Source organism: Gracilinanus agilis, chromosome 3 (assembly GCF_016433145.1).
Source record: "Gracilinanus agilis isolate LMUSP501 chromosome 3, AgileGrace, whole genome shotgun sequence".
Taxonomy (NCBI): domain Eukaryota; kingdom Metazoa; phylum Chordata; class Mammalia; order Didelphimorphia; family Didelphidae; genus Gracilinanus; species Gracilinanus agilis.
This window is the reverse complement of record NC_058132.1, coordinates 550,285,207-550,307,933: the sequence shown is the minus strand read 5'-3', so window position 1 is coordinate 550,307,933 and position 22,727 is coordinate 550,285,207.

The window sequence follows — 22,727 nt, the reverse complement described above, 5'->3', positions numbered from 1 at the left end:
TAAGCAAAGAAGGAGTCCTACCAAATTCCTTTTATGACACAAATATGATACTGATTCCAAAGCCAGCGAGAACAAAAACAGAGAAAGAAAACTACAGACCAATCTCCCTAATGAACATAGATGCAAAAATCTTAAATAGAATACTAGCAAAGAGACTCCAGCAAGTAATTAAGAAGGTCATCCACCATGATCAGGTGGGATTTTTACCAGGAATGCAAGGATGGTTCAACATTAGGAAAACCATCCACATAATTGACCATATCAACAGTCTAACAAACAAAAATCACATGATTATCTCTATAGACGCTGAAAAAGCCTTTGACAAAATACAGCATCCATTCCTATTGAAAACACTGAAAAGTATAGGAATAGAAGGACCTTTCCTAAAAATAATAAACAGTATATACCTAAAACCATCAACAAACATCATATGCAGTGGGGATAAATTAGAAGCCTTCCCAATAAGATCAGGAGTAAAACAAGGATGCCCATTATCACCTCTATTATTCAACATAGTACTAGAAACACTAGCAGTTGCAATTAGAGAAGAAAAAGAAATTGAAGGTATCAAAATAGGCAAGGAGGAGACTAAGCTATAACTCTTTGCAGATGATATGATGGTCTACTTAAAAAATCCTAGAGAATCAACTAAGAAGCTTGTAGAAATAATCAACAACTTTAGCAAAGTTGCAGGATACAAAATAAATGCACATAAATCATTAGCTTTCTATACATTTCCAACACATTAGAGCAGCAAAAAGTAGAAAGAGAAACACCATTTAAAATCACCCTAGACAATATAAAATACTTAGGAATCTACCTACCAAAACAAACACAGCAATTATATGAAAACAACTACAAAACACTTTCCAAACAAATAAAACTGGATCTAAACAGTTGGAAAGCCATTGATTGCTCATGGGTAGGACGAGCTAACATAATAAAAATGACAATTCTACCCAAATTAATTTACCTATTTAGTGCCATATCTATCAAGCTACCAAAAAAACTTCTTTACTGAATTAGAAATCGATAACAAATTTCATTTGGAATAACAAAAGATCAAGAATATCAAGGGAAATAATGAAAAAAAAATGTGAAGGAAGGGGGCCTGGCAGTACCAGATATTAAACTATACTATAAAGCAGCAGTCATCAAAACAATATGGTACTGGCTAAGAGATAGAGAGGAGGATCAATGGAATAGACTTGGGATACATGACTTCAGCAAGACAGTGTATGATAAACCCAAAGAGCCCAACTTTTGGGACATGAATCCACTATTTGACAAAAACTGCTGGGAAATTTGGAAAACAATATGGGAGAGATTAGGTCTAGATCAACATCTCACATCCTACACCAAGATAAATTCAGAATGGGTGAACGACTTGAATATAAAGAGGGAAACTATAAACAAGTTAAGTGAACACAGAATAGTTTACTTGTCAGATCTCTGGGAAAGGAAAGACTTTAAAACCAAGCAAGAGTTAGAGAAAATCACAAAATGTAAATTAAATGGTTTTGATTATATTAAACTAAAAAGTTTTTGTACAAACAAAAACAATGTAGTCAAAATCAGAAGGGAAACAACAAATTGGGAAAAAAATCTTTATAACGAAAAACTCTGACAGGGGTCTAATCACTCAAATATACAAGGAGTTAAAGCAATTGTATAAAAAATCAAGCCATTCCTCAATTGATAAATGGGCAAGAGACATGAATAGGCAATTTTCAGGTAAAGAAATCAAAAGTGTCAATAAGCACATGAGAAAGTGTTCCAAATCTCTAATAATTAGAGAAATGCAAATCAAAACAACCCTGAGGTATCACCTCACACCTAGCAGATTGGCTAAAATGAAACAAGGGGAGAGTAATGAATGCTGGAGGGGATGTGGCAAAATTGGGACATTAATGCATTGCTGGTGGAGCTGTGAACTGATCCAGCCATTCTGGCTGGCAATTTGGAATCATGCTCAATGGGCTATAAAAGACTGCCTGCCCTTTGATCCAGCCATAGCATTGCTGGATTTGTACCCCAAAGAGATCATAGATAAACAGACTTGTATGAAAATATTTATAGCTGCGCTTTTTGTGGTGGCAACAAATTGGAAAAGGAGGGCATGTCCTTCAATTGGGGAATGGCTGAACAAACTGTGGTATATGCGGGTGATGGAATACTATTGTGCTAAAAGGAATAATAAACTGGAGGAGTTCCAGGCGAACTGGAGAGACCTCCGGGAACTGATGCAGAACGAAAGGAGCAGAGCCAGAAGAACATTGTACACAGAGACTGATATACTGTGGTAAAATCGAATGTAATGGACTTCTGTACCAGCAGCAATGCAATGACCCAGGACAGCTCTGAGGGATTTATGGTAAAGCCACTACCCACATTCAGAGGAGGGACTGCAGGAGAGGAAACATATAAGAAAAACAACTGCTTGAACGCATGGGTCAGGGTGGACATGATTGAGGGTGTGGACTCGAAACTACCACACCAATGCAACTACCAACAATTTGGAAATTGGTCTTGATCAAGGACACATGGCAAAACTAGTGGAAATGTGCATCGGCCATGGGTGCGGGGGGGGGGGGGCGAAGGGGAAAGGAGGAGCATGAATCATGTAACCATGTTAAAAATGAATATTAATAAATGTTTGAAAAAAAATAATACTCTGTCTTAATTCAATGCATTTTGTATTTTTTCCCTCTTCTTCTGGACTTCTCAAGCAGATTGTCTCATTTCTTCAGCTTCTGTTAGGGTTAAAATGGGTGGCCTCCAGAGGAACACAGGAGACAATGCAATCAAAGCTGGAGAAAGCTTTATTGCCAGTACGCACTGGGGAAACTCAGGAAAGAGAGTCCCGAAGCATGCATTCAGAAGAGGGAATATATGTTTCTAGGATATAGGTGCCTTTGTCTTAGGGTGAGCTAATAGTTAGACAGAGGGAGTAGGGGATGCTTTCAGGTGCCACAGGATATGATTCTTAATCTTCAAGGTTGTTCCCTTTCGGAGTTGTGTTCCTGGGCTGTCAGCCAGGATTTGTGTCCCTGGAACCTTGAGTCAGAGAGATAACTGGCCTGCTTGGGCATGACGTTATCCAAAACCCCCTGCTTAATTGCCAAGTTTAGCTTTTTGGCCATAATATTCTTATAAGCTATAATATTTCTATAATATTTCTATAAGCTTTTTGCTATAACACTTCCAAGACTTCCTTTAAGCTTCATTTTAATTTCCATCCTCTTCAAGAAGTCTTTCCCAATTTGCATTAATCTTAGTGTTTTCCAATTGAACTTACCTCCAATTTTTTATTGTATATTATATTTGTACACAATTGTTGCTTGTTTTCTCTCCCTGTTACATAGTGAGCTGCTTGAGGGCAAGAATTTTTTTAATCCTTCTTTGTATTCCCAATGCTTTGCAGAGTATTTGGAATATAGTAAGTATTTAAGAAATGATTTTTGACTTGACTTATAGCAATACAAACAGGTCTTTGTGACTGAAGTACCTGGATCAAAGCTCTCTTCATTTCTATTTATCCTCCATTCAGCCACCAAAGTGATTTTTTTAAAGAAAACATACAAATATATCACTCACTATTCAAATTCCAATGTCTTTCAATCATCTCCAAGATGAAATAAAAAATTCTCTGGTGTTCAAAGTATTGCCTAACTTAATCTTTTATTATTTATATATTTTCCCAGTTACATATAATAACAATTTTCAACAAACATTTTCAGAAATTAAAAGATCTAAATTTCCCTCTTCCTCTATTCCTCCCTCACCTGGAGATGGTTAACAATTTGGTAATTACGTAAAACACAATTCCATTTTGGTCATTGTTGTAAGAGAACACTCATATAAAACCAAAACCACAAAATAAAAACACAGATATAGGGGGCAGTGGAGTGAGAGTCAGGCCTAGAGACAGGAGGTCCTAGGTTCAAACCCAGCCTCAGCCACTTCCCAGCTGTGTGACCCTGGGCAAGTCACTTGACCCCCATTGCCCACCCTTACCAATCTTCCATCTATAAGATAATACACCGAAGTATAAGGGTTTAAAAAAACAAACAAACAAACAAACAAAACATAGATATACTGAAGTAAAAAAGTAGCTTGTTTTGATTTGCATTCCAACCCCACCATTTCTTTCTCTAGAGATAGATAGCATTTTCTGTTATAAATTTTTCAGAAATGTCCTGGATCATTTTATTGCTAAGAATAGCTGTCTCTCACAGTCAGTCATTATTTGATATTGCTGTTATGGTGTACAATGTTCACCTTTTCCTGCTTGTTTCACTTTGCTTCAATTTATGTGTCTTTTTAGGTATTTTTTTTCTGAATTCATCCTGCTCATCATTTATTATAGAACAATAGTTTTTTAATCATCATATACCACAATTTGTTCAGCCATTTCCCAAGTGATGGACATCCCTCAATTTCTAATTCTTTGAAACCACAAAAAGATCTGTTATTAATATTTTTATTAGTAAGTCATCCCCTGCCCCTTTTTTGCCTCTTTGGGATACAGTAGTTATTTTACAGTTATTACAGGTATGGAAATTGATAATTCTTTGGGCATAATTCTAAATTGACATCCAAAATGGTTGAATGAGTTCACAACTCCACCAACAAGGTATTAGTGTGTCAATTTTATCACATCATATTAAACATTTGTTATTTTTCTTTACTCTCATATTAGCCAATCTGATAGGTTTGAGATGGTACCTCAGTATTGTTTTAATTTGCATTTCTCTAATCAAGAATGATTTAGGACTTTTATATGGTTAATTATATCTTTGATTTTTTCATCTGAAAACCATTCATATCCTTGGACCATTTTCCAATTGGGTAGCAACTTTTGCCTTTATAAATTATATTCAAAGCTCTATATATTTTATAAATTACGCCTTTATCAGAGAAATTTGCTGTATTTTTTCCCAGTTTGCTGTTTATTGGCTCTATTCTTTTTGTTCATACAAAAAACTTTAAAAAGTTATTATAATCAAAATTATATAATACTTTAATCTTATCTTACCTTCCAGGCTTTATATGTAATTCTCTGAGACATATTCTTCAATCCAATGACATTGACCTTTGCTCTTCCACAAATAAGACACTCCATCTCTCAGCTTCAGGTATTTTCTGTGGTGGAGATTCTCTGGCTACTTTCAGAATCATCTTCCATCTCACCTTACCTATTATCACTTTGCTCATTTTTTAAAGTGCCTATCTTTGAATTCCCTTCTAATTCTCACATGTTATGATTCCTTATTTTAATATATTACTCATTAAATATAGATATTTTATGTTAATATTAAATATTATGTTTATATATACTTTAGATATATCTATCTATATGTATATACATAAGTTATGTATTCATATACAAATGTATTAATTTATAAACTCTAAAATTTCCTGAAGATGAAAAATTATTTAGGAGTTTAATCACTTTTATTTACAGTAATCCTTTTTTGGTTTCTGTTATGATTATTCACGAATCTGCTGGAAATATAATAGGTTCAACATGATATCTATAAATAGGAACTAAAATTTCTTTTTGTGTACAAACAAGACATTTGCTATGAAATGTTATCAGCTCATTAATATCTGATTCATTTTGTGTTAAGTGAGAGAATTAAAAATTTACCTAGGAAACTTTTAGCTTAAGATGTCCTAGAAGTAGTTGTTGATATGAAGCTGGAGAACTGGAGAAAGAACTGAATATATAATATAATTATATACACAGAAATAAAAGTTAAATCAATGGTAGCTGAAAAATTCCTGATAAAAGGAATTTACAGAAAGAAGAGATATAAATCTAAGACACTCCTTGAGGACAATAACACAGAAAGTCATGAATGAGCTTCATGCAAAAAAACTCCAAAACATAAAAATTTCCACATAGGCAGAAATGAAAACTATAGCAGGGGAAAGGGAATCAAGGATAAAAGTAGAATTCAAAAATATTGCAGAGCTCAGAAAGAAAAAGAGTATTAAAAGAAAAGGTAATCAGATTTGGCAAATAAGATATAGATCATGAGATGAAATTTTTAAAAAGGCATTATCATTTTATCTGAATAGCATAGTATTTTAATTAAAATATACTATCAAATAAAGAGATCATTGTGTGAAAATAAGATGCCAGAAGACCCTCTGGGTAAATGTCTGGCATTATTGTGACAGAGAAATCACAGGGCCAGAGGTTTGCAGGTTTTCTCCCAGTTTAGAAGCTTAGACTTTGTTTTGTAAAACACCCACACTTATATAGTTTAATGTTTCTTCCTATTCTTCCCCCTGTCAGAGGTCTCCAGTACTTACTTACTGTGTAGGATCTCAGTTGCTCCTTTTGGTGCCTTTTCTGCTGTTATCCGGAGCTGCAGTTTTCCTTGGCTTCTGGATGACCTTCTGTTTCCTTTGTGAGCCAGCTTGCCCAAAGTACATCTTTGGAGAAATCACACTCATGAATAATAAAGTAACTCACTTATGATTAATATAATAGTATGATTATAGTTAATACAGCATGCATTATTAATATAATATCCTTAAAACTAACATGATGGCATACATATGATTAATATGACAAAATGCATGATTATTCTAACAATACCCACGCTGTAAGTTATATCTCAGGTATTATCCTGGAACTACATTCTTCATCTGGTTACATATGCATACTTTTGCCTGGGAATAAATTCTTACTAAAAAAAATCACAGTTATATTTCTAAAAATCACATTCTATGTATTGATTATGCTGTTAATGATTGATTTTCTTGTTACAACTGTTATAACTAGTTGCAACTTGTTACAACTAGGAAAGAATAGTGTCTACTGAGCAAAGATGTTGGAATACAGACTGAAAGGGGATGAAAAGAGAGTGAAATGAAAAGTTGAATTTATACTAGTTTGATATATTATTTAATTCTATTAAAAATCAATTGAGGGGACAGCTGGGTAGCTCAGTGGCTTGAGAGCCAGGCCTAGAGATGGGAGGTCCTAGGTTCAAATCTGGCCTCAGAAACTTCCCAGCTGTGTGACCCTGGGCAAGTCACTTGACCCCCATTGCCTAGCCCTTACCACTCTTCTGCCTTGGAGTCAATGACGGAAGGTAAGGATTTAAACGAAAAAAAAATCAATTGATAAATTGCATAGAAAAATGAAATTAAAAATAGTATATGCTTCATTATTAGCCTGTGCTATGGGGAGTAATTAGGACAACGAAAGAGAACTTCTAAAATATCTACCTTTCTCTAACTTTTATCATTAGGTTTTAGTATGTTATAAAGGAAAAAATAGTAGCTCTGAAGAACGCATTCAAAACTCTTCAAGACCTGCATCCCTCACATTACTTCCTGTGATACTAGTCCCCTTATTCCTTTTATAAAACATTCCATGTAGTGACTTCAAGAATTATCACTGGCTATTTCCATGTATGGAATTCTCTTCCTCTTCTCCACCTCTTGGCTTCCTTGAATTCCTTTTGAGTCCCATCACATATCCAACCTTAAAGAAAAAAAAAATTCGTGATTTCTCCTTAATACTTATCTCTTACCTCAAATAATATCTCCAATTAATTTTAAATTTATCTTTTATATATATATGTACATATATATATACATTTATATTTTTCATGTTGTGTAAACCAATAGAATTGTGTAAACCAAAAGAAATCTTTGAGAGTTGCAACTGTCTTATACCATTCTTTGTCTTTTGAGCACTTAGTACAGTTCCTGGAATAGTAAGTACTTAATAAATGCTTATTTACTGCCTGACTGAAGTCGGAGACTTTAGGTAAAAATTTCAACTTGGATAGCTATTACTTACCTTTGGCAAATCAATTTACCAAGCTATACTTTCCTTATGTTCTAACTTAGAAATTTGCACTATTTTAGATATAAAGCCTTTTCTACTTCTATAGCTATGATCTAATTAGATCAGTTCTCAAGTTCAGTATTACAAGTCACTTTACATATTCACATACATCTTATGGTTAGGAATTCCATTTATTCAAATTTTTGCATCCTTTTCCTTCTTTAAGTAAAAAAAAATTACGAAAATATATTGAAATTTGAGCTTATTTGTAAGGAGTTGGTCTCAATATGAGTGGATATATAATGATTACATTTTCCAAATTCTCCTATATGTAGACTATGGATCAGTAGGTCTTATAAACTATCCTATCCCTTGTTTCTATGATAATCCTAATATTATTTGTCTTGATCTTTGGCCATATAAATTCTTTTTGTTACCCTCTGACTTAACATAAGGACTCCTGGGATTTACCATCTACCCTTCAGCTGAACTTTCAGTTTTCTTCTCTAATTAGAGTTTGACTTCCATGAGACCAGGAATTGTCTTTTCTATTTACATAAACAGAAACTTTCATATTTTACAACCCTAACACAATGTTTGGCATAGTATATGCTTAGTGGGTGTTTTTCATTCATTCATCCATCCATCCATCCATCCATCCATCCATCCATCCATCCATCCATCTATCCATCCATTCATTCATTCATATAAGTGAGAAAATCCCTTAAAATATACTGGGGCTCTCTCTGCCATTAGATGATTTCTGAAGGAAGGGTTACTTTTATAAAGGAATGAGTCTGATAAAGGAAAGGATTCATTGTTACCTTAGCATCTGAGGACACATTCATGATCATCATCTTTGGTAGCAGAACCAGATAAATAATATTAATGGAAAAAAAGGACTCACTGTGGAGAGTGATCAGATTTCTATAAAGGGATTGCCACAAATGCATTATCAGTTCTTTATGACATTTCAATTTGGGATTATCCTTTTTTTAATTATAAAACTAAAGGTGAGTCAACAAGAGATACTGAATTACCATTACTATCTAATTTATTTAAATTTGAAAACTGAAATGGATGTTAAGACCCAAAATATGATTTAAAAATAACAGCATTGGAGAGAATTAATCCTGCTCATCTCCCATCTTCTGGGGAACTCTCAGAGTTTATTCAGCATGAAAGGCTAGATGCTTCTTGTGAGTATTATTTTAATTATAATATTTAGGTTTTGTCCCAACAGACTATCTGCTTTAATTCCACTTCAAAAGGAGAAGAATTCATTATTTAAGGAGACAGCTTAAGGAGAAAGGATGAGTAAGAAGAGTATTCTCTGATATATATTGTCATTTTGTCTAGGGATACTTAATACTTCAAAAGAAGAAAAGCTAAAAAGCTAATCATAATTGTTTGATTGTAGCTTTCTTTAATTTCCCCATTACTGCCAAAGAGACCTCTATTATTGCAAAAGGACCCTTCCTCTGAGAAACATTATTTCTTCTAATAGCCACTTAACAAACCTGGTTTTCACATGAGCCTGGCTGTGGTTAATGGATTAATATTTTACTATATTCATATCTCTTAGAAAACTGATTATATGATTGTCTCTTACATGTTAAAATGTTATTAATAAAGTATTGTAATACTTTATGACCTTTTAAAAAAAACTTTAAGATTTGAATTCCTGTGATTTTTATGTAAGGGTATAGAAAGCACACAATGATTTATTTTGAATACATATTATCAAGAATCTATAACTGAATAAATTAATGTAAGAGAACACACATTTTCTTTAGATTCTTCACTTTGAAATTATCTATGGATCATAGATGGTAAATATAGCAACCAATATTTATTGAAATTCATTCATATGATTGAACTGTTCCTAATAGCATTAGGACATTGGACATAAAATGAACCCATTCTTCCTAGTAATCACCATAATCAGTAAAAGACTTGTGAAATGAGCACATAGCTACATAATGCTTTCTGATCCAATATGTGTAAACATAAATATAATGATACATTTAAAATACAAGTGAATTTCAGGTGGGAGGAAATAGAAGTTTAAGGAGTAAGGGAATTTTTCACATAAAATATGACATTTGAAGTCAATTTTAAGGAAAATGGAAATTCTAAAAAGATAGTTCTGAATAGTTAGTATGAAAATTCAAATAGAAGTATGATGCAATATTATTACTGAGGAACACAAAAAGTCACTTTGTGTGGATCATAAAATCTGTGAAGAAAAAATCATGTCTAATAAGGGAGAGTCATTTGTGATAAATTTATAAAGGATTTAAATGTTAAAAAAGGGTTTTATTTAATTTAATTCTAGAAGCAATAGGGAACTATACCATTTTTTATGTGGAAGGATATGATCAGACCTACAAATTAGTGCTAGCAATTTCTCAGTTGTGTGAAAGATGAATTAGGAAGGTGATAGCATACTATATACAAAAGTAAAGTCAAAATGGATACATAATCTAGCAATAAAGAGTGAAATCATGAAACAAATTAGAGAAACAGAATAAAGTGTCTGTCAGATCTATGTAGAAAAGAAGAATTTATATCCAAACAAGACATAGAAAACACAATGAATTTTCAAATAGATTAATATGACAACATTCAGTGGAAAAAAAAAACCAAAACTTCGCACAAACAAAACCAAAATAACTAAGATTAGGAGAAAATCAACAAACTGGAGAATGGGTTCATTTTATGTCCAATGTCCTAACGCTATTAGGAACAGTTCAATCATATGAATGAATTTCAATAATAAGCAAGTATCTCTGACAAAGGCCTCATTCATTAAATAAGTATATTTGCAAACATATAAATGTCTATATGTATAAAGATAGAAAAATATGTGTACCCATATATATACATATCAGAATATATATACACACATGTATGTATGCAAACATATTTTGTATATATAAAACTGAAGTCAAATTTATAAGAATACAAAGCATACCCCAATTGAGAAAGGGCCAAAAGATACGAACAAACAATTCTCAGAAGAAATTAAAACTATCTTTTGTCATAAGAAAAAAGTGACCAAAATTATTATTAATTAGAGAAAGGCAAAATAAAGCAATCAGAGGTACCAACTCACACCTTTTAGATGAGCTAATATGACAAAAAAGGGAAATGATAAATGTTGAAGGGGATATAGAAAAATGGGATATGAATATACTGTTGGTGGAGGTATGGACTTATATAATAATTATGGAGAGTAATTTGGAACCATAATATTGTGCTGAATCTTGACCTGAGAATACCATCACTACATCTGTAACCTAAAGACATAAAAGATAGGAGAAAAGGGCCTTCTTCTACATTGGTCAAATACCATTTGAATCAGCAATGCCACCTTTAGGTCTGTATCCCAAAGAGATCAAAGATACTGGAAAAGGACCAAATTGTACAGATATTCATAGCAGTACTTTTATTTATTTATTTACTTGTTTGTTTGTTTTAGCAAAGAATTGGAAACTGAAGAGATATACATTAACTGGGTAATGGTTAAACTAGTTGTGTTAAATGATTGTAAAGTAATACTATTGCACCATAAGACATGATAAGATGATCACACACATAGAAAAAAAAAATTGAAAGACATATCAAGTGATACGAAGTGAAACAAGCACAACCAGAAGAACATTGTACTCAGTAACAGTAATGAAGTATACTGATCAACTATGAATGACTTAATTCTTATCAGCAATGCAAGGATTCAGGACAACTCAAACTCATGACAAAAAAGGCTATCTATTGTTATAAAAGGAAGTGATAAATTCTGAATGCAGATTAAAGCATGTCATTCTTCACTTTATTTTTTCCATGAATGTTTCTCTAATATAAGGGATAAATGTCTTCTTTCATAACATGATGAAAATGGAGATATGTATTCTATAATAACAAAGAAATAATGTCTCACATTACTTGCTGTAGATACAGAAGATGTAGAAAGGGTGGGAGGGAAAGAAAGAACATGGACTACAAAATAATAATTTCCCCCATTCTTTTACTTCCTTGCTCCTTCTCCAAGTACATCTCTTTTTAACCACCATTTAATTTTATTATTTAAAATCATCATATCATAGTCAACTCACTCCTGTGAATTCTATCTATCTGTATGTCTTTTCTAACTGACCTAAAAATGATAAGGCTCTTAGGAGTTACAAGTATTATCTTTCCACATAGGAATATAAATAGTTTGACCTTAGCGAATCCATTATGATTTCTCTTTCATATTTACCTTTCTTGAGTCTTGTATTTGAAAGTCATATTTTTTTATTTGCCTCTGAGCTTTCCTCTAGGAATGCTTATAAGTCCTCTATTTTATTTAATATCCATTTCCTTTGAAGGATTATACTCAGCACTCTGGATAGGTTATTCTTGGTTTTAGCTCTAACTCCTTTGTTTCTGGAATATCATATTCCAAGGCCTATTATCATTTAATGAAGAAGCTGGTAGATATGTGCTATTCTGACCATGGCTCCACAATCTTTGAATTGTTTCTTTCCTGACTGCTTGTAATATTTTCTCCTTGATCTGAGAGCTCTTTTTGTGGTAGCAAAGAATTGGAAATTGAAGAGATGTCCATCATTTGGGGAATGGCAGAATAAATTGTGGCATATGCTGCTGATGTATGTTTTGTATGAATGTACTATTACAACAATGACCAATATGGAACCAAGACAATTCCAAAGGAATCATATTGAAAAATGCTATCCACCTCCAAAGAGAGAACTAATGAACTTTGAAAATAGATTGAAGTATACTTTTAACATTTTTCTTTCTTTTTCTCAGTTTTTTGGTTTGAGTTTTCTTTTGCACTAGGCTTTATATGGAAATGAGTTTTTCATGAAATCACACGTATAATGGATATCAAATTGCTTGCTTTTTCAAGGAAGGGGAAGATTCAGGAAGGTGAAAGAGAATTTGGAACTTAAAAAAAATTAATGATAGTTTAAAAATTACATATAATTGGGAAACATTTAACAAAAGAAACAAAAAAAATTAAAAGAAAAAACCAAATAGAACTTTTATCGCATAAAGTGAGAAACTAAATAATATAGTTATAAGTCAGAAGTAACTCCCAAGTTTTAGATTGTCTGGGTATTGTGCTTTATTATCATATTAAATACATTCAATTTTTCCCTTTAAGTTTTAAAAGCAAATAATTATCTCAATGTCTATGTATTAGAGATTGATAAAATAAACATGCAATTCGTCCACTTAGATCCGACTTGATTTATCTACAGAATTAGAGGCATTATGGTGAAATGGAAAAAAAATTAGGAAGAACACTGAATCTTTATTTAAAGGCTATAGATGAGTTTCAATTTTAGCTCTGCTGTGTGCTAGGTACACCACTCTTCAGTTAGACTTTTAAAATCTAAGACTGGGCAAGATGATCTCTATTGTTTTTCGTCCAATTTTAGATCCTATACATTTTTTTTGCATGACTTTACCATTTACATTGTTTCTGTAATAAGATGATATTCATATATATACATATATATGCATATATATTGTGCTTATAATTTGTTTCTACTCCCCTCTAAAGTAAATGATTTTTGATCTGTCTCACAAAAAGGAGTAACATCATTTTTCTTATCCTTATCCATAACCTTGATATTTGAAAGCAGTAAACAATAGCTAACATGTGCCAATAGCTTCTAGGAGGCTTTCGGACTCAGCAATTATCAAGACGGTTGTTGCTGCTGGGTTGTAAGATGCTTAACCCTCCATATGTGCACCATGATTCTACTTGGATTTTTATTACTGGGTCTTGTAATCCTTATATGCTAAACTTTTATACATATATATTCTTGTGTAATGTTAGCATGGTTCAGAGCTACTTGTAATAGGAGATAATCTTGTAGAAATAAGCTATAAGTTATTTTTTGGATACATTCTCAGAGTTTTGAATAGGGGTAAAATGAATAAAATTTGTGTTACATTTATTTAATGATGTGTGTAAAATACAGATTAAAATGCAATTAGAAATGTATGTAACTTAGATAATGTTAATTTTTAGTTTTCTTAGTCAATGTGCAGGTGTTTCTTTTTGAGACTACTGGGTTATAGGATCTCACAGGTTTAGAAAGGATATTGGAGGTCATCTAGTACTAATACATAAGAGAAAGTGAGGCCCATGGAGGTTGAATGACTTGTTCATGATCAAAACAAGTATTAAGTGATTTAAGTCAGGGTTCAAGTTCAAAGTTTTTAATTCAAGTCCAATGTCCTTTCTACTGAAAAATGCAGGGTTTCAAAATCACAGTCAACCAAACCTAGAAAGTCAGGAGTATAGGCAGGAAACATTAGCCAAATCCAATAGCAAAAAAATTCAAATTGAAACTCTAAATAGGAGATAAAAAATGTATCCAGTCCAGATGAAGGTGTGAATTGAGTATTAGAACAATGAACTGAAAGGAGAGAAGTATTAATAGAAAAAGAACAAGAACATGTGAGGGAATCTATGTTACAGTAAAAGAGTGTCAGAATCAGGAGACATGGTATTAAAACCTGGCTTTGTCATTCAACCTCAATAGGACCCAATTTCTTCACCTGTAAAATGAAGTTGGACTAGCTATCCTCTAAATTTCCTTGATACTTTTATTATATGATAATGATTTAGAACTGACATGATCTCAAAGAAGGCTTTAGTCTTTGAGTAACAATTTTTATAGGCGTGCATTATTGGTTACTCCTCCTCTACCCTCAACTTGGTCTATGCAACAGTGAACTGGAAATGTCTTTATCAAGAAGGAGTAAAATAATTTACACAACTGAGCAAAACTTCAGAAGTAAAACCTATAAAAATAACTTTAAAGCCTCTAGATCTTCATCTTTGGTAACAAAGCCCCCAAAAACATTAATTTCAAAGTTATATATATGTTTCCAGCCATCAATTTGTAGTCCTTCACATTCTGAATCCTTTTCTACAACACATTATTATAACGTTTTCCTGGAATAGAATGTCTCTTTATTATTAGCTCTTCTAATCCTTTTATTTCCTTAAAGGTCAATTCAAGCTTTGCCTTCTAGTTAAGGAATCTGTGGTTGACCTCATCTCAGCTATTAGAATGTCACAATAACCTTGTCTTTACTTGCTACATATTTATTTTGATTATTTACTTATGTGATAGTTATTTAAAAGGATATTATACTTTAATATGTATAGTGACCCTCCCTTGCCATTGAACAATTGAATGAAAGCTCCTTGAGGCCAGAATCTGTTTCATTTTATTGTTGCTGTTATTTGCTTATTTGTATCTCTAATACCCAGCATAATATTGGCTTCTTGAGGGATGGATAGGTTGAAAAACCAGGGAACAGGGATAGAGAATACATAACTGTAACATTAATTTGTTGAAATTGTTTTAGTATGTAATAATGATAAAAATCAAATTATATATAATAAAATTGTATATGCATAATAAAATTACATATTTAATATTATAAATATATATACTTTGTAGCTAGAAATATAGTCCTCAAGTAGCCATCTTAATTTTTTCCCTAACTTTATTATAGCCCATTTATTTTTGGGGAGGTGGTTTAGGAAATAGATTATTCAAAAAGTCTTAGTGTGACTTTTATGTTTGATCTTTGCCATTGGTATACTTAGGATATAAAGATGAGTTTTATATTGTTAAAATGGATTCTAAGCTGAGGGGTTATCATATATATATATATATATATATATATATAATAGAAGAACAATCTTGAGTGAGACATTCAATGATTTTTTTCCACAGTTAAAGATTTAACTCTGAAAAATAATCAATATGCAGAGCCTTAGGATGATAATTTAAATGTTTAAAACCTGCATGTGGTAATTGACAACTTTTAGACCATTTAGAATTGTGCCAATGTCTCCTACAGCTAGATCTGTTTTCCCAAATAATGATTTCTTTTCAACAGCATGTATTGTGAAATTTATAAATGTAAGTTATTTAAAATTTTAGCAAAATATAGTTAGTTAAATAGTTAAAGCATTGCTAACTAAAATATTTAAATTATATCCAAAATATGTATCTGTGTATTATATATACATATATATATATGTATATATATGAATACATATATGTCTTTAAATATGGTCACTAAGGGTGCCCAAACGATCAGAAGCATTCTGCCAAAACTTAGGATAAATAACACAAGAAAGAAGTGTAGGGAGAGGGGCAATCATTCAAGAGAAAAAATTGGTTGGTGGTGGGGACATCCAAGGGAATATTTGCTATGCATGCAGCAACTGACAAGTTATAGGAACAAGAAGACATACTCTGTTCAAGGACAGGTACAAATGGATCTTAATATATATTATATATTATATTGTGTGTGTGTGCACATGCATATATACAATGTACACAAAGGTAGATCAACATAAGTCACCAGGTTTGGAAGTCATTAAGGCCTGAGATTGAATTTCAAATCAAATATTTCATTAACAGTGTGACCAAGGTGACTAATTAGTCTCAGTTTATCTATAAAAAGGTAATAAAAAATAAAATCTAACTTATAGGCATGGGAAAGAATATAAAAGGAGCTCTTTCACAATTTAAAATATATTTCTTCATCTCTTCTCCTGTCCTTGAGCATATAATGGTAACTTCTCATTCAAAAAACAAACCCTTTGCTCCTTCCCCTCCTGTGTTACTTATTTATCCTAAGTTCTCTGAAAGTGTTTGTGATTGGCTATTTTTCATTCTGTACCTTAGGAAGTTGCAACTACTATCACCTTGTTATGTTAATACATTTTTTTCAGTTGGTCTCCTATTTTACCCTAGAGTTATCAAATCTCACTAATGGGAATGACTTTTTCCAAAGGTCCCATTCCTTTCAGTTGAAAAATCTCATCACAGTGTTTTAAGAATCAGGTAAGACTATGTTTCTAATTGCTTTGAAAATCTTAAAATGCTATGTAAGTATAAACTAATTGCTTTTTTCATTTTTTCATTACAGTAATTTATTTTAAAAAGCACTTTCATGAATTCTATTGGCAAAATGTAACCAGGAATTTGTATCTATCCCTGGACAAGTACCACAAACTACATGCTCTCTGAAAGCCTCAGAATGCACATTTTTATATTAGGTATGGTGGGAAGAGATGGGAAGAAGGAAGGAATTTTGTTCACTGGGGAGGAAGCAGACCATGTAGAAAGGTTGACATTGCATCAAAGTTCCTTATGTGGGAATAGGGAAAAGGGATATCCCACCCCAGCTCATATCTCTCAGTTTCTTCATATTAATTATGGTTTTATAAAAAGAAGATGCAGTTAGTTCCCAATTTTAAGCAATTCACATTGTTTATAAAAATTGATAATTTATTTCTGAAGCAAGTATCTGGGCATTCTCTCTTCTTTCAAATTCCCAGGGACTTTAGAGTGTGTATACAAACTAAACCAATAAACATCAAATAAATTATTTATGTTAATAAATAATGCATGCATATGTATTTGGACATCCAATGAAAAATTATACATTTGAACAATTGCAATGCACTAGTAATTATGCCTTTTTTAAAAAAATACTCAGCCAAATTAATAAGGTTAGTAATAGTGTTCTTTCCTACTTAATCAATTCCTCCTCCATTAGTTCAGTTAATAACTAAGGCACCTTAAAGATAGATTTATTATTTCAAAAGTTTCCCATGTTTAAAGTCACATAGGGACAATTCTTCCCAGGTCACAAGAGGTATGTGTTATATTTTCAGTTATGGAAAGAACCAGGAAGGAATTTTCTAAGGCAAAATATATCAAAGAAAAAGGAGAGCATGCTCTTCCTTTTTTAACTGAGTCAAAAGACAAACCAATAATTTAAAGTGGCAGAAATTGAAACCAGTATAGTTACTTTGTTGTATGACATGCCTTCCAGGAAGCTGAAGGTAATTTAAAGATATAGGGACTCATTCTAATATTCTTAATTTTCAATTAATTGATTTTTTACATTAAAGTCTCCAAATAACCCCTTTATCTTTTCCTTCCCTTCCCGGTGTTAGAAAAGACATCATTTGACAAAAAAGATATATGTATATATAAAGTATGTCTTTTTTATTTTATTTATCAGTTCTTTCTCCAAAAGTGGATGTACACAAGTCACTTTCCAAATAAGAGGTCATTTTGCTGCATATGATGTTCTCTTTGTTCTCTTCCTTTCAATATTCATAATTTCATGAATGTCTTTCCATTTTTTTAAATTAACTTTCTTGTAATCTCTTACAGTACAGACGTATTCCAACACAACCATAAGGCAACAATTTTATTAGTCATTCCCCAGTTGATTGGCATCCCTTCACTTTCAATTCTTTTCCAGCAAAAACAGGTAATTTAAAAATATGAGAACATATTGGTTCTTTTTCCTTTTTCCATAATTGCCTTTTGAAATAATCCTAATAGTGGTATTGTCAGCTCAAAAGGTTTACACAGTTTTGTAACTCTTAAATCATAGACTCAATTTGTTCTTCAATTTGGTCGAATCAGTTCAGAGGTCCAACTAACAGTTTATTGGTGCTCCTATTTTTCCACATCCTTTCCAATTCTTTCCATTTTGCCCTTTTATCATTTTAGCCAAACAGATAGATGAAAGATGACATCTCATAGTAGTTTTGATTCATATTTCCTAACCAATAATGACTTAATTTTTTCACATACTCATTAATATATTTGATTTCTTTATCCAAAAATTGCCTGTTCATATCTTTTGAACATTTAATAACTGGGAAATGGCTGATATGCCTATCATTTTGAAATAATTATCAATATATTTTAGATATGAGACCTTTAAAATAGAAAATATCTATAATTTTCCTCCTAATTTACTATATTGCTTCTAATCTTGGCTACATTGGGCTTTTACACAAAAATTTAATTTAATATATTAAAAATTATTCATTTTATGCCATTCTGGGTAGAAATCTGGATCCATACTCAAAGGGCCATCGAACTGTGATTACCTTTTGACCAGTGATACCACTGTTAACTTTGTATCCCACAGAAAATTAAAGTTTAAAGAAAAAGAATATATGTAACAGAAGGATTTTCCATCAATTGGGGAATGGCTGAACAAGTTGGGCTGTATGATTGTAATGGAAGAAATGACCAACAAGATAATATCAAAAAATCTAGTAAAGATTTATATGAAATAATGCAAACAGAGTGAACAGGACAAGGAGGTCATTACACACATTAAAATGTACATATATATTACAATAATATGTATTTTATGTATATATGTGACAAAAATATTGTTTGATGATCAACTGTGAATGACTTAATTATTATCAAAAAAGTCAGAGATCCAGGACAATATCAAAAGACACAGATAGAATCCAAATGCAAAATGAGACATAACATTATTTTATTGCTTTGATGATTTTTTCTATAGTAAAAGCAATAACTGTCTTCTTTCACAATAAGATGAACATGGAAATATATTATTTAATAACATATGTACAACCTACATCATATTAACTGACTTCTTAAGCATTGGGAGGGGTGGGAGTGAAAGAGAAAATATGAATTGCAAAATATCAGAAAAATAATATTGTAAATTGCATTACATGTAATCTGGAAGAAATACAATTTTATTATAATGAAATATTTTTTTCAATTATATGTATAACATCCATGATCTTAAGTGGGGTTAAAGCTGCCTCACTGAATTCCACAGTGCCCCCCAGAACTACAGAAGAGGAGGCAATTGGGGCAGTTAAGAATCTGGGTATAAAAAGCCAAGACACCCAACTTGCCAGGACACTTTGGACACTGCTTTGGGGGTTCAAGGGTGGTTGGGAAGAAGTGTAGCATTGCTTTTTGTTAGCTCATCTCCATAGTGACTATACCAGGCTGAGAGCACTGGAAAATACTACTTCACTAACAAGATTCAATTAATCTTCAATCAAAGTTACCTTCACCATCTTAAATTTAGTAACATTAGATTAGGAGAAAGGTTAGTTAGTGAGTGAGATAAAGTCAAGTTATTCAAAACACTTTCCCCTCAGGGGAAAGTGAAGTCAACAAGTTTATTGGAGATTTTAGATAGTTTACCTTCTCCTCATTCCTAAATCCACTTCCCCTTTCCCTGTTTTCCTGAAGTTAATAAATCCCTTTCCTAGTTGAATTTGTGAGCCTTTGTGAGATTATACCAAACTATACTTACCACCAATGTACATTACCTAGGCAAGAACTTCATCTAAGCAAGCACTGGATCAGCTGTTGTCTAGAGAGCAGTTCTGCTGATTGAGAAGACAACTTGAAACTTTTATCTATCTCAGGGTTTTGGAAATAATCCTTAAACTGTGGAAGTTGCTAATCTCTGTGGGATCAATTCCTATCTATCAACCAATTTAGCCCTGCATTAGCCAAGCCTGTTCAGTCTCCATTACTTGACCTAAAGGGGATTCAGTTAACTATTATTTTCCCCTGCTCTAACTGTTTCAGGAGGGGTAAGGGGAAGAATTCTATTCATTCCTACCCCTCCCCCGGTAGGATGGCAGCATCTTGCTTGCTCTGACTCCATTAGCAACCATTGCAAATCTGACCCAATTCAACAGTTTGGTCATTCAGCCTAGGATTTTTGAAAAAGAAGAAACGAGTTACATCATGGCTAATTCCCTAAATAGGATGCGAATTACAGTAGGAAGTAGTTCATTATTGCTTTATAGTCTTTGGAAAGGATTTTATAATTTATGGGTGATTACCCCATTCCTTTATGGAACTGTTTAGGGTATATGATATATACAAATGGCTGACTATAACCATTGGGCAAGCCTTAGCTTATGTACAAACTGGGATGGCAATAATAGTGTCAATGTTTCAAGTTTATTGGCTTCTGGGAAATTTCCTTAGACATGAAGATACCAACCTAGTTCTAGAGACACTGAAACAACAAATGAAGCTACTTATTGAAATTAAGAGGCAAATAAGGGAAGGCAAAGAACTTTTTGCTAAGACCTTTTAGGTATATATATATATATATATATATATATATATATAATATATATACACTTTGACTTTACCTTGGTGTATGGTGTGAGGAATTGTTCTGTACCTATTTTCTTCCATAATATTTTTGAGTTTTCTCAGTAATTTTTGTCAAATAGTGAGTTCTTTCTCCAAAAGCTTATACCTTTGGGTTCATTGAACACTAGGTTACTATGAACATTAACTAGTGTGTACTGATTACCTTACCTACTCAATTGATCCACAGGTCTTTTTCTTAGCTGGTACTAGATTGTTTTGATGACTACCATTTTATAGCATTATATTATTTTTATTATTATTATTATGTTACATAATAATAATATAATACATTGCATTATGTTATTATTTTTCTAGTCCTTTGAAATATCTTTGGGTAGTTTGATTGGTGTTATGCTTATTAGCATACCTAAATTAATTTAGGTAGGATCATAACTTTTATTATATTGGCTTGATTTAGTGTTTTTCCAATTGTTTGAGCCTGACTTTATTTATGTGAAAAAATGTTTTATTATTTGTGTTCACATATTTGCTGAGTTTTTCTCTTAGGTTTTTTATATTATTTATATTTAATTGAAATGTAATTTCCTTTTCTATCTCTTGCTATTGAAATTTGTGGAAAATAAATGCTAATGATTTGAGGATGTTTATTTATTTTGTGTCCTGTAACTTTGCTATTGTCATTTATTTTCTGTTTTGGGGGTTGATTCTCTGGGTTTCTCTAATTATACATGATCATATCATTTTGAAAGAGTTGTTTTTTTATTTCCTCATTGTCTATTCTGTTTCCTTAATTTTTCTGCACTTATTGCTATAGATAGAGTTTCTAGTATTATATCAAATAATGGTGATGATAATAGGCATCTTTACTTCATCTTTGATCTTATTGAGAAATATTCTACTTTTTTCCCATTTCAGACCATCCTTGCTGGTACTTTTAGAAAGATATTGTTTATTATTTTAATGAAAACTCCATTTATTCTATTGTTTAACATTGTTGTTTGTTTCTCTTGAGGAATGGATATTGTATTTTGTCAAAAACTTTTTCTGAATCTCTTGATTTAATCATATGCTTTCTGTTGGTTTTATTATTTATATTGCCACTTTTTTCCAGCTCTGCTTCATTCACTTATTTATTTACTGGTATCTCAAATGCTTGGAAGTCCTCTATTTCACTAAATGCCACTTTTTATATCATGAGGCTTATGCTCAGTTTCCTGAGTAGGTGATTTTTTGTTGTAGACCTATATACTTTGCATTGTAGAATATCATATTTAATTTGATCCTTAAATGTAGAGACTACCAAGACTTGTGCAATCCTGATTATTGCTCCAGAATATTTGAATATTTTTAACCTGGTAGAATGAAATAATTTTTCCTTGGTCTGGATGTTTCAAAAATTGGCTATAAAAGTCTTGGGATATTTTATTTAAAGTCTATTTCTGGAGGTAATTGTTGGATTCATTTCATTTCTATTTTCCCCTCTTATTCAGGATACCAGAGGAGTTGTTTTTTTCCTGATGACTTCTTGAAATATGATGCCCAGATACTTTATTTGATCATAGGTTTCAGATACTCTAATGATTCTTTAATTATCTCTGCTGGAACTATTTTCCATCTCAGTTGTTTTCCTATGAGGTTATATCAGATTTTCTTCTATTTTCTTCTTTCTTTTCTTTCAGTTTCCTAATGTCTTATGGAGTTATTGACTTCCATTTATTCAGTTCTCATATTTAATATATTTTTTCTTCTTTGAGCTTTTGTGTTTCCATTTCTATTTGGCCCATTATAGTTTGGGGGGCATTGTTTTCTTCAGTAATTTTTTGGTCTCCATTTCCTCTTGCCATGTTTTAGTTTCCATGTAGGTGACTTTTTTTAAATATTTGAATATTAAAATTTCTTTTAAAGTT